This window comes from Seriola aureovittata, chromosome 13 (assembly GCF_021018895.1).
Source record: "Seriola aureovittata isolate HTS-2021-v1 ecotype China chromosome 13, ASM2101889v1, whole genome shotgun sequence".
In the NCBI taxonomy this organism is placed as follows: Eukaryota; Metazoa; Chordata; class Actinopteri; order Carangiformes; family Carangidae; genus Seriola; species Seriola aureovittata.
In genome coordinates, this window is record NC_079376.1 from 10,145,001 (window position 1) to 10,157,047 (window position 12,047).

The window sequence follows — 12,047 nt, forward strand, 5'->3', positions numbered from 1 at the left end:
CGATCATGACTGTGCGGGAGGTTGAAAACACTTTGGGTTTCTGCTGTAGCATTACCACCATGTCCGTCTTTGTTCTGTCTCGGAGAGGAGGCTGTGTGTAAAACCGTCAGATTAGAGACTCAGAGAGACGTTTCTTCGTTTGAATGCATGAATGTTTACATGCCTCTTTACATGAAGGAAACTGTAAAGATGACGGTGGGGAGGGGTATTTCTGTGGGTGGGCACTTTGCACATGCATGCAAATAAAAAAATATGGTAATGTGAGTGACTGAAAGTCTTTGCATGTGTGTGAACATGTTGTTGCCTCTGTTGTTACTGTGGCTACCAAGCAGCAACCAGTGTGTTGTAGGAGATTAAACTCTGCATTAGCTTTGATGATTTTCAGGCTTCAAGTAGAAGATTGAAACATGGTGCTCACATCACTGTGACTTATATACCCCAGTGCAGGTGCAGAGACGACTAATAATTCACCTCACCCCAGCCTTAGCATCTAATCCTATTTCCCTAAAAATATATAAATATAAACAGTACTTTTTCATTAATTAAGTTTTTGAAATAAATTACATTTTAGATCTGTATTTTTGCCCTTTTTGACTTATAGATTACACATGGCAAATGACAGTGTGCAAAAGCAGGCTGACAAGAGCTTCAACTAATCTAATCCTCCCATCTTTTTGGCTCGCGACTGAAACCAATAATTACTTGTGACTTATTGTCACCTGTTACATAATATATGTCTAATGACAAAGTCAACTAATAGTAATAATTTCCCATGTTTTATGTCAATCATGTTTAGAGTTCTGAAAAGGTGCCACTATTCAGTAATTGACCTTTAGCCAAACCTTCCCCCACTTTGTTATTCTTACTATGTCTGTCAAGATTTTTATTGTAGTATGATATATTTGAAGTTTACAATGATAGCAGTGGTAGCTACTTTTAAAATGGTTTCACAGAGAAGTAAACAAAACCAGGTTTCTCATTTCCTAGCAGGCAATCATCAGTGAAATGACAACTATCACAAGCTACTTTTACCAGCTGCAGCCAGCATGCTTGATAAATATGTCTCTTGATGTCGTTGACTGACTCATTTTAAAACGAGATCGCTGTAAACAGCTATTAAATATGCACTTGATGGCTGCATACATTACATAATGGTAAAAGACTGAGGCTAAAGCTACATTTTCCACCCTGTTTGGATATTCTTACAAAAAAAAACATACTTGAAGGAAAAGCACCAAATTCTAATAAAATAGTATTTTTGCTCCCACACACTGGATGTTCCAGTCATAAATGTGGATTTTTATAATCTGGAACCACTGAAAATAAAGTAGTAACTTGGAAGAAATTATTATCGCTGTAGGTAGTAAGCTAGTTAGCCAGGAATGCCAATATTTGCATCTTATGCTAGAGCTCATAAACATAATTTTTATTCTGTTTCTTATCATAAAACAGACACTATACCCTCCAAACTCTTTAGATATTGCTCCAACTACGATTGCTACAGTTAGCTATGATTAGTGATTAGACAATGTGCGAGGGAAGGGGTTTAATGTTCTATTCAAAAACAAAAGAGTAGAGGAAGGTCTGAAAAAAAAAATTTAAATTTTGTGTGCTCTCCTATTCATCTTAATATTTCATGACCACTACATCTAATTTATCTTGCAACATCATGGGGTCCTCGAAGCCCCCAGGTTAGGAAAGACTTATCTAGCCCATGCAGTGAAAATCCTCTTTTCACAGCAAACTTCCATATAAGATTACACGTAAAGCCTTATTTATACTGTGTGTATGGTGGTTAGCCTCTGAGCGAAAGATGAACTTTTAACCTAAGTTGTGATTACTAGAATCTTACTCTTCCAGTGGACAAACAGACTTTCACATGACCTCTCATTGGTACCAGTCCATGTGTCCATTCTGCCCACTCTAATCATCAATCTGCAGCCTGGTTCACCAGCCGCTGGCACCTGTCAGGATGAAAGACATGGATTAGAGACAGAGAGAGAGAACGTGAAAAGGTTGGGCATACAATACTAGCATCACGTGTCCCGTTGCTAGGGAGGTTGTGTGTGTGTGTGTGTGTGTGTGTGTGTGTGTGTGTGTGTGTGTGAGATTGTGTGCGTGTGTCTGTGTGTCTGTGTGTGTGTGTGTGTGTGTGTGTGTGTATATCTGTGTATGTGTGATGTAAGTCCAACACCACTGTCAGGCCTAGCTGCAGGCACAATAGGACAATATCCAGATTTGTGTGTGCGCGTGCGCGCGCGTGTGTGTGTGTTTGTTTTTCTCTTGGACTCATGTGTGGCTTATATGATTGCGTGTGAAGTGTAAGATAGCTTGTGCCTCTTCTGCGACGTTGTTTTGGAAAAGACTATCACTACGCATCATGCTCACCCATAGAATCAAACAACCTTACACACATACACACACACACACGCACACGTTCGCATTCACACATTCACTGCTCATGCTTATCCCCTCCCTATTTCATGTCTAAAAATAGATCTTTTTCTCAATGATCCCTCTGCTTCTCAAAGCAGCAGGCTGTAAGACAGGCATGTGCATGGGGTTAACTGCAGCCCATCCTCTGAAGAGCTCTCTCTTTCTCACCACCCTCCACCTCCATCCTCACACACACATACATGCACGCACACACCCTCAGAGCAACCCATTCAGGGTGCAGATGGCAGCCAGTGTGTGTGAGACAAGAGACCCTGTGCGCTCAGTTGGTTAACAGGGAATCGGGCTCATTGACATGCAGGCGATGCTTCTCCTCCAGTCCAGGAGAGCAAGCTTCACTCTGGAGCGAGCTAGGAGACAGTTAGCTCACAAACTATGATGACCATATGTTCACTACACCCTGACTTCCTATCACCCCTCTCTGCCCTTGAAGAGGATAATATTAGGCTTACATTTAACACGCCACAATCGAGTGTAACAGACCTTTTAGTAGACGAGTAGAGATGTTGGATAAAAATGAAGAAGAGAGCTTCCTCTTGTGCTAAAAGGCATTGAATGTGAGATCCAAGTAAAAAGCTGCTGCTTTCATTCAATTGGATTGTTGTTGCACAGGGCAGTATATTTGTTATGTTTCTCAAGCCAATAATTATTCTGCTGCACCTGTCCTTCCGTACTTGCAACCATATCACCCAAGCCGATTAGCTTTTGGGCTAGCCATTTACTTTTATCCACCCTGCTCTATTTTATATATATATATATTATATATTTATATATATTTTTCAAGGTTTGGCTATACAGACAGTAGTTGTTGGTAGGATATATTCATTGTTGGCTTTGGTATTTCCATGCGATTTATTGATCAACAATGAACACATAAAATAAAACCAGCCCTGTTGCTTTCTCTCACCAAGTGAAATGTACAGGAATTTGTTCCGGTCAAACCATAGGAGGACACACAGCACAGGACCTCAAAAATGTAAACCATATTTATAGATAGACAGTTTCAAACATACAAGTAGGTGTTGTCCTCATTAGGAGCGACAGCATAACAGTGAGCTAGTTAGCGCGGCAGGTAAAGAGAAGGTCATTGTGGTGCAATTCCAGTCTGTTTGAATCTAACAAGCAGACAGGATCATCCATTGGGATTAGTGGCCACAGCCCAGCAATCTCTTAAACATGTGCAGTGAGCAGTTTAGAGAAATGGACTGATTGAAGGTACCTTTCAAATTTTGGGTCGGTTATGTAGGCGTTCCCTTATAAATATCTGAGATTAGGGACGGGAGTTTGCTGCTTTCTCCACTTTTACTTTTACACATGAATTCTCTTCAGTTAAACCTTGTCTTTTGTTCTGCTTGTGTTGTGACTTATGAGCCATGTCGAAACAAAGCACACGTAATAAAACACAAACCCTCCCTCACTCTCACTGCCCAATTAGTCAAGGCCGTTCATGTTCACTTCTTTTTTTATTGCCTTACATCGCCATGTTAATTAATAAAATTGCTATCCCTCGTAAATTAAGATCATTTCTGGACTTTTCGTGTTTGCGTGTATGTGCCTAATCGGTGCCTGTACAACAGACGCAGTAGGAACAGTATGTGTGTCAGCAATAGCCGGGCAGTAACAAAGTACCATCTATCACTCTGCTCAGCCAGGCTTCAATAATAATTGGGTTAGAATAAATGGGCCATGATTTTGGAGCAGAGAGGAAAAAAGAGGAGAGATTGCCAGCCAAAACAAAGCCACAGACAATTCAATAACCAGGCCCCACCCAGAGAGGCAAGGAGAGCGGTGAGGCACAGCAAAGCAGAGGCTGCAGACACAAAGCGGATTGATGTCCTGCCCCTGTACGGGGCCACCTCTGAATAAAGATATATCTGTTACTAAGGCAGGGAGGAGGCTGCGGCCCTGAGGCAGTGAGACGGAGTGACACAGCAAAACTCTGCAGCATTTTATCAGATAATATACAATGACATTAAGGAAAGATAACATTTTGTCATGTGAATGCTGTATGCTGATGCTGATAGAATAATAGAGAAGAGAATCACATACACTCACGGTAAAAGAGCATATTGATAGATTACGCAAGACAAGATTTATTTTGTTGTATAAAATGTATAGTAAGTGTGTAATCTAAAACTTTGGTCTGTCACTGTTACCAATAGCAATGTATCGTGAAATTAAATCCAACTAATGTTGCTAAGCCAGAACTCTACAATTAATGGAATCTTTCATTGTGACAATGCTAATGCCATTTGTTAGAGCTTATCTGAAGGAAGGAAAAACCTGAAGGAACAATGTGGTGTGAAATATGAAATGCGACTTAGAAGTGATACTGGCCGTATCCTATCAAATAAGATGTTCACTTCTACAAATATATTTGAGAAGCCTATAATGTAAATAACTGACATTGTGTGTGGTTTGGTTCTATTTGGCAGGAAAGTCTGTGATGATGGAAAGCAGAGGTTCAAAAGGGGAGAACAACTTTTCCAATGAGGACACTCAATCCTCAATTTCATGAAGGAGTGCAGGGGAAATGGGAGCAGAGCAGAGAAGAGGGAAGAGACTTTAGAAGAGAAATGAGACTTCAGATGAGGATGAAAAAGTTCAAAGTAAGAAGAAGTACAGGCCTGACAGGAGACAAAGGGAACAGTTGTGTCAGGGAACCATTGGGCATCCCGTGTTTCACATATGGCACACATACACCCACTCCTGTATACAAACATGCATTCAAACTCTCGTGGCAATACGCTTTACCCACTCATCCCCAGATAATGTGTGAATGGCGAGGTAGCAGTCAGTCACTGTGTGAATCCTATGGCAGATTCACTTAGATTCAGACACATTCTTGCTTGTACACATACACACATGTGTGACTCACCTACAAATACCATTTAATGTATGCATGGATGGAGAAAGATACAGGGAGTCTGTATTACGGCAGATCACTCTCCAAAACAAAACAGGCGGATTCCACCTTCCTCCAGTGGGTTTGCATCGGGAAGGAGATTAACACTCCTCTTCTTTCAGAATCTTTTATGGCGTGAAAGAGAGTGGTGGCTCGGATACAGCGCGGCAATGTGTTGCATTGCCTAAAGTGGGGGTTTTGAAGTCACAGATAATCTGCTTTTGAAACAATGAGATAGTGTTGCTTTTCATTTGGCTCTGTTAAGCCATGCTCCAAATGAGAAGAGGGAGATAGTATGGATCAAACGTTTTTGTGTTGAATCCTAAAATTTTACAGCTCTTTAAAGTCTCCAAGAGCTACAAATTCTCTGTCTATTGTACTGACTTCTTTTGGAGATGATGGAATTTAGCACTTTGGACAAAAATAATCCTTATGAAGTACTGATCTCAAACATCAGTGGAAAAAGAAGCCAAGCTCTTTTTTAACAGCTGGGTACTGTTTTTTTTTGCTTGTTTTTTTTTTTTGCTTTATCTGCACATTGGTAGTCTGGTAGGAAAATACAGAATAGTGAAGAACAAAAGGCGATTCTACAGCAACTGAATTAGTTTCAGTGGAATGATATGCGTGGCCATAATCAAAACTGTGCTATCTCATGAATAATATTTGTGCAATTACTTTTAGTTATGAGGGATATGAATTAATTTAAAGATTATTAGTACTGATCAGTGGTACCCTAAGTGTTAAGGTCACGGTGTTGCGAATCAGGTCATACAATGTGTTGTAGAGAGGGGTGAGATATTGGTAGATAGGTACAAATGGTGATAAACAGAGCAGTCTGTCCTCAAAGGTGTTCACGTTGTTGCACTCAGCTGTGCTCGTAAAAAGTGACGGAAGTAGTGAAGAGAAATTCATATCCTGCCTTAGTCTAAAAACAGCCCTTTGTTAAATCACTGGCTGCTGTAGTGGATGGTGTGTTGTTTCAGGTTCAGGTAAGATAAATACATTTGGATACAATGAGAAACAGAGCCATTAGATTCCACAATTCTTTTTTTTTTTTTTTTTGAATGCTTTAATTTGAGAGTAGGCTGAGATATTACACAATGTATGTTTAACATTCAATTATACATATGTATATATATATACATACACATACATACATACATACACATACATATATACATATGTATAAATATACATTTTCAATACAGGATTAGAAGAATATACAGAGCATTGTGTGTGTTTGTAAAACATATTATGGTTTCATCCAATAATAAACTCCTGAGCTGAACTCTTGAACCTGAAAGGTAAACATAGCCTGAAAAAAATATAGTATATGCAGAGATGCGTCATGTATATTTAATTCAGTCACTGAATGCGCTTACCAATGAAAGAGAATTATTTATTAGGTCAATTTAGCCCAATCCATATCTTCCATGTTAGTAATGGACAGCTTTTTATTATGATTATTATTATCATTACCAAGGTTGTGATGCATGAAGCTCACTCAAGCTGTTATTGAAATTCATGCAGAACATAAATTCTCATCCTTTTGTTCTGCTGCCTGTATTTGTATGGTAATGTTTGGGAAAGAGGCGTGAAGCTGAATGACATTTCTGTATTACACCGAATATAAGCCACGCTGTGTAGAATACCAACGACTGCATTAGGATGTAAGGGCAGAAAAGGACACTGCAGAATGTGCCAGAAAAGAGATCAAAATAAATGAAATGTAAGTAAGGAAAAGTGCTTCAAGAAACAAACAACATTCAAAGTGATTTGTTCCTGGGAAGGTGTTTAGGTTTTACTTTACATTTGTATATTGCTCAGCGTTAGTCCCGCAGAGCAGTGGAACGGTTGGGGGTTAAAAAGGGAAGAAAAACTGGAAGAGGCAGAGAACACAGAGTCCTGAGCACACACGTTCATGTTTGCTAATGGAAACAGGCTGCTTCCTTCTCGGCCCTGCCACATTCAAAAGAGCTCTGGACTGTCGACCACGCTTTAATCTTCAGCAGGTGCACAAACAGAAAACAGACCTGAGGAAGGGGGACAACAAAGATTAAGTGGAAAGAGCGCTTTACAAAATGGAAACCATAGCAACTTGCTGCAGGTATAAAGTGACTGCCCATTACATTATACAGCTAAAGTGGTAACCACTCAATCACGCACAGTTCCAATAATGAATAGCAGTTCAATGTAATCAATATAATTCAACAAAGCCATTTATAATAACTCTGTCATTAGTCATTCTGGATTTTCAGTCAGTATGGGCAACCTCACCCATGCAGCAAAGTGTCATTGTCATTCTGACGAACTCTTTTGTCATCTGAAAGAGTCCAGAAATCTGTAAAAAAAAAAAAAAAAAAAAAACTACATAACTTACAAAATTTTGTGATAACACTTTCAACATCCTTGAACAATAATGAAAATTTACAATATTTAAAGCTGCTATTAACAATATTCTTCTCATAAAACTGGATCAAATGACTGTGCGCAATGTAAAAGGGGTCGCTCGTAGTAACAAACAACAACTCTAGAGTTCCCCTCTGCTGCTACAAACATTTAGCAGCTAAAGAGCCAGATATTTTCCTCAGAGGTTGGTGAAGACTAAAACAGAACTAAAAGGAGATTCAGTATTGGCCTCCAAACATCTGCTGGATGTGTAAAAATTATCATTATTCTAAGTTTAACCGGCAGGGTGTGGACACAATAACTTGAACATCAATAAACAATTAAGTGCCTTCAATGATTAACTGTTGGACAATTTCTAAAAAGCATTGATTGACCTTGATGGTACTTGTTACGGCTGTAGACTGTAGTGTTAACTGATTGTATTGAGTTGTGTTCATTCACTGTATACCACAGAATTGGACTTTCTGCCCACTGTATTTCAGCCGTAACTTCCCATAAGAACATTTGAAAGTCTTTGTGTGTGGTGTGAATGTTTGCATGTTTGTGTGTGGTGTAGTATGTTTGCAGTCTGAATCGCCTCTGGCAGCTCTCAGAAACAGAGTCGGGGGCTGGGAGATGAGGACGGCACATTGGCCACAGCTGAGCTCTGGCACTGATGAGCAAACAAGTAATCAAAGAGACGTGAAAAAGAGGAGACGCTCCAGATTTGTGATAGGAAGGAACTAACGAAGGATGGAAGGAGGGTAGGCCCAATCTGGTGTTTTCACAGCACCACTTTGGTTGGTCTATAACACTTATGGTGCTGAATATGGTGGCTGACAGGCATAATGTCTTACTAGGCAGCTGTCAGGCGCAATGTGAGTGTGTGCATGTGCTCCTACTGTTCTTATCTTATGGTGGCAAAAATAGAGCAAAGAAGATCTTCGACTCTTCATCTTGAGTCAGCTAATGGAGTGACAGAAAGCAGGCCAGTGGCTCTTGTTTCCCTCCTGCAACTGGGTCAGCCTGGTCACTGCATGGCACCATAGCCTCCTCATACAAACAACAACAAGCTGAGCTAGTGCAGTTTGAGGTCCATCATGTAAGCATGACACACGCTACTCACTCTCACTCAGATGTGTTGGGCGCTGAATGATGCAATAGGTGATAAAAGCCTTTGGAATGAGCTAAGGAGCTGCACACACAGCTGTAGATTTCTACAGGTACACACAGTGTGCATTTCAGACTGTCAGGTAATAAAAAAAAAAAATGATGGTGACATTTCAGTAGATTGCGTGTTTCATGCTATCACTTATGTGATATTAACAGGAGTAAAAATAGACAACTAAAGTTGCTGGTTATTTACACTGGCTGTGCAATTCAAGTGAAGATTTCTGGTAGAACTGCAGTGAGATGTTGCCGTAGAGGTGGGACTGTATTCTTTATTCCATACCGATCTTTCACAAATGAAATAGATTGCTTGCCCAGATACATTCTAGAGAGCACATTCTGTATCAGGAATGTCACAGGTTTAATTCCTCTAATAGCCTTTGGCCTTTGAGTCAGACACATTAAATTGTCTTTATCCGTCGATGCTGCAGTCAAGCCTAACCCCGCTAGTAGAGAATATTCAAATTAAAAAAAGTTGCTGCCCCCGTGCCCTGGAAATGCTGAGCAAAAGTGTCTGTTTTTCTAAATTACTTTCCCTTAGGCTTCAATATAAAACAGAAAGAAATGAATAGAAAGTATGTCACTAGCTGAGTGGAGGTGCAGACTCTCAGGTGAGGAGTGGAATGACTCAGGAGTGACTCCCATGACTCCCTGATTGAAGACATCCATGAATCATCACTTATGGGGCCAAGCTGAAGTTTTTGTCTTGAGTTTTTGTATTATATAATTATCATCATTCAGTCCTTCCTGAGTCCATCTCTCTGGACATGGTCATCAGGACATCCTGCGTCACCAGCTGTCGGTCAGGATCACTAAACAACTTCAGTTTTTATCACAAACCCACTCACCCTCGCTGTTGTTTCCTGTCACTTGAGAGGCCGAAGTGGGACATGTGCACTGGGACGTGGGGCAGGAGAGAGGAAACTGGTTGGCTGATTGGAGATGTCAGTCTTGAGGGAATGCTCTCGGGCTTTTGACAGAAAAAATGACTGACAGTGAGTGTTTGCTTGGCTGGCAGATATGGGCACCCAGAGGTGGGTGAGTGGAGAGGGCCAGGATGGCAAAAGACATGCCAGAATGAGGACAACAAAGAAGGTCATGCAAACTGTGTCACCATCAAAACTATGAAGGGGCAAAAGGGCTTATAAGGTGATGGTAGACATAGGATTTTAAAAGTCATATGGCCCATGTGGAATATGTGGATGTAAACTATGTGTTTAGATACACAGAAATGTTTTAGTTTATGAAAGGTTATGAAAAAACTAGTGGTAGAAACACTGAGGATCTGAGTTTTCTCTGAACTGTGAGTTCTTGACATGGTTCATGTTTCCATGAGGAAGTCTGAGCGAGATGATCAGGAATGTCACAAGAACCAATACTTTGGTACCAATTCAGATTGCAAAGGAAAGAAGGAGGAAGGCAGACACAGTAAGAATAACATCAACACATGGAATGGCGGCGGCAATTGCAGGTGCAGCGTCAGGTCTACCGCAACTTGTGGACAACAAACATGCCAAGCGCTGTTGCGTTTGACACGGATCATGAGGGACAAGTTAGACACAACCGAAAGCCAGTATGCAAATGGTGTCACAGAGCATTGCGGATGAAAGAAGGAAACACCTCAAATGTATCTAAACACCTCAAAGACGGCATCTGGATCTGTATATCGAATTCAGTGTGAGAGTTTCAGTTATTAACTTTATATATATATATATATATATATATATATATATATATATATAAACAACACAAAATGTTCATGTCCCAACAGTTTACCTTTATTGTTTGTAAATTGCAACAGCTGGCCTCTGTTGTACGTATAGATCATAATATTTGTAGACTAAAGTCATTACCAGTACCAAATGTAATGTTAACTTTTGGATATTTTCAGACCATGTTAGTCAATTTAAAGTACTCCTTGCAAACTCTCTATATGGAGAGCTATGTGTGTGTGTGTGTGTGTGTGTGTGTGTGCGTGCGTGTGTGTGTGCTGTGGTCAAATTTGGTATCGAGAATCATGGAATAGTTTCAATGGTATTGGTACCAACTACCAAATTTCTGGTGTGGTGACATCCCTAGATGATTGTGCAGGGTTTAAAGACAAATCTATGCACTGCAAACACCCATCACAGTTTCCAGAACAACGTCCTGGTTTTGACATTTGACCTAGCACACTTGCCGTAGCTCTATGTGCACATAGTTTTGCCCAAACCACGAAAATAAGACCCAAACTGTAGTAAATTGTTTAAGTGTGGAGGTGAAAAGCCAAAGATTGAAACCTCAAAGGAATGGGATATGACACAGTTGAGCTGTTTTTTGGCAGAGTACTTACAAACTCTGTAAAACAACACTTTAAATGAATACAAGGCTCAGCTCTGGAAGTGCAAAGATAGACATCTCCAGCCAAACATCCACATGCTGGAGCACAGTTGCACCTCAGCTCTGATGAATTATGCAGTTCAGGATCATCCCAAACGCTTTTTGGGGATTTAGGTTTCTCCGTTGTACCCTGTGTTGTAGTAAACACTGCATGATTTATCAAAGGCTGGAAACAGCTTGTATGACTGCTGCAGGTTCCTGCAGAGGAGCGGAGCATCTTGCATTAAAGTGTTTGGCTGCTTCTAGCTAATGCTGGATGGCATAGGCTCTGTCTGCATGAGTGAGGTCATATCTGCAAACAAGGAAGCTGAGGTGAAGTCATGTCTGGCTAGCTGGAGGAGACAGCAGTCTAAGAGAAACATGCAAGTGGCCTCATATGCCGCTCCCTCAACTTCCAATTTTTTTTTTCCTCCCTCTCTCTCTGTTTCTCTAATTCTTTCATTTTCTTTTGTCTCTGTCTCCCATTCAAGGATTTGTCTCCCGTTTCCCCTTCCTTACATTTCCTTCACTCTGGCTTTGTTCTGATTCATAGCACCCGTGATGAAGTACAGAGTTGATGTAATGCAGGTCTGCACTCATGAATGTTTGAGCAGAAATTTCACACTCTATTTCAGTGATGTGAGCGGCCAGTGCAAAGTGGGGATTGACTGAGCATTTTCATAAAGTAAGTGTATGTGGTCTTGACCTGTGCTTCCACTCCAGTGAAAGAAGTTGTAGAGCTGAGGAAATACTGAGATATATATATATATAT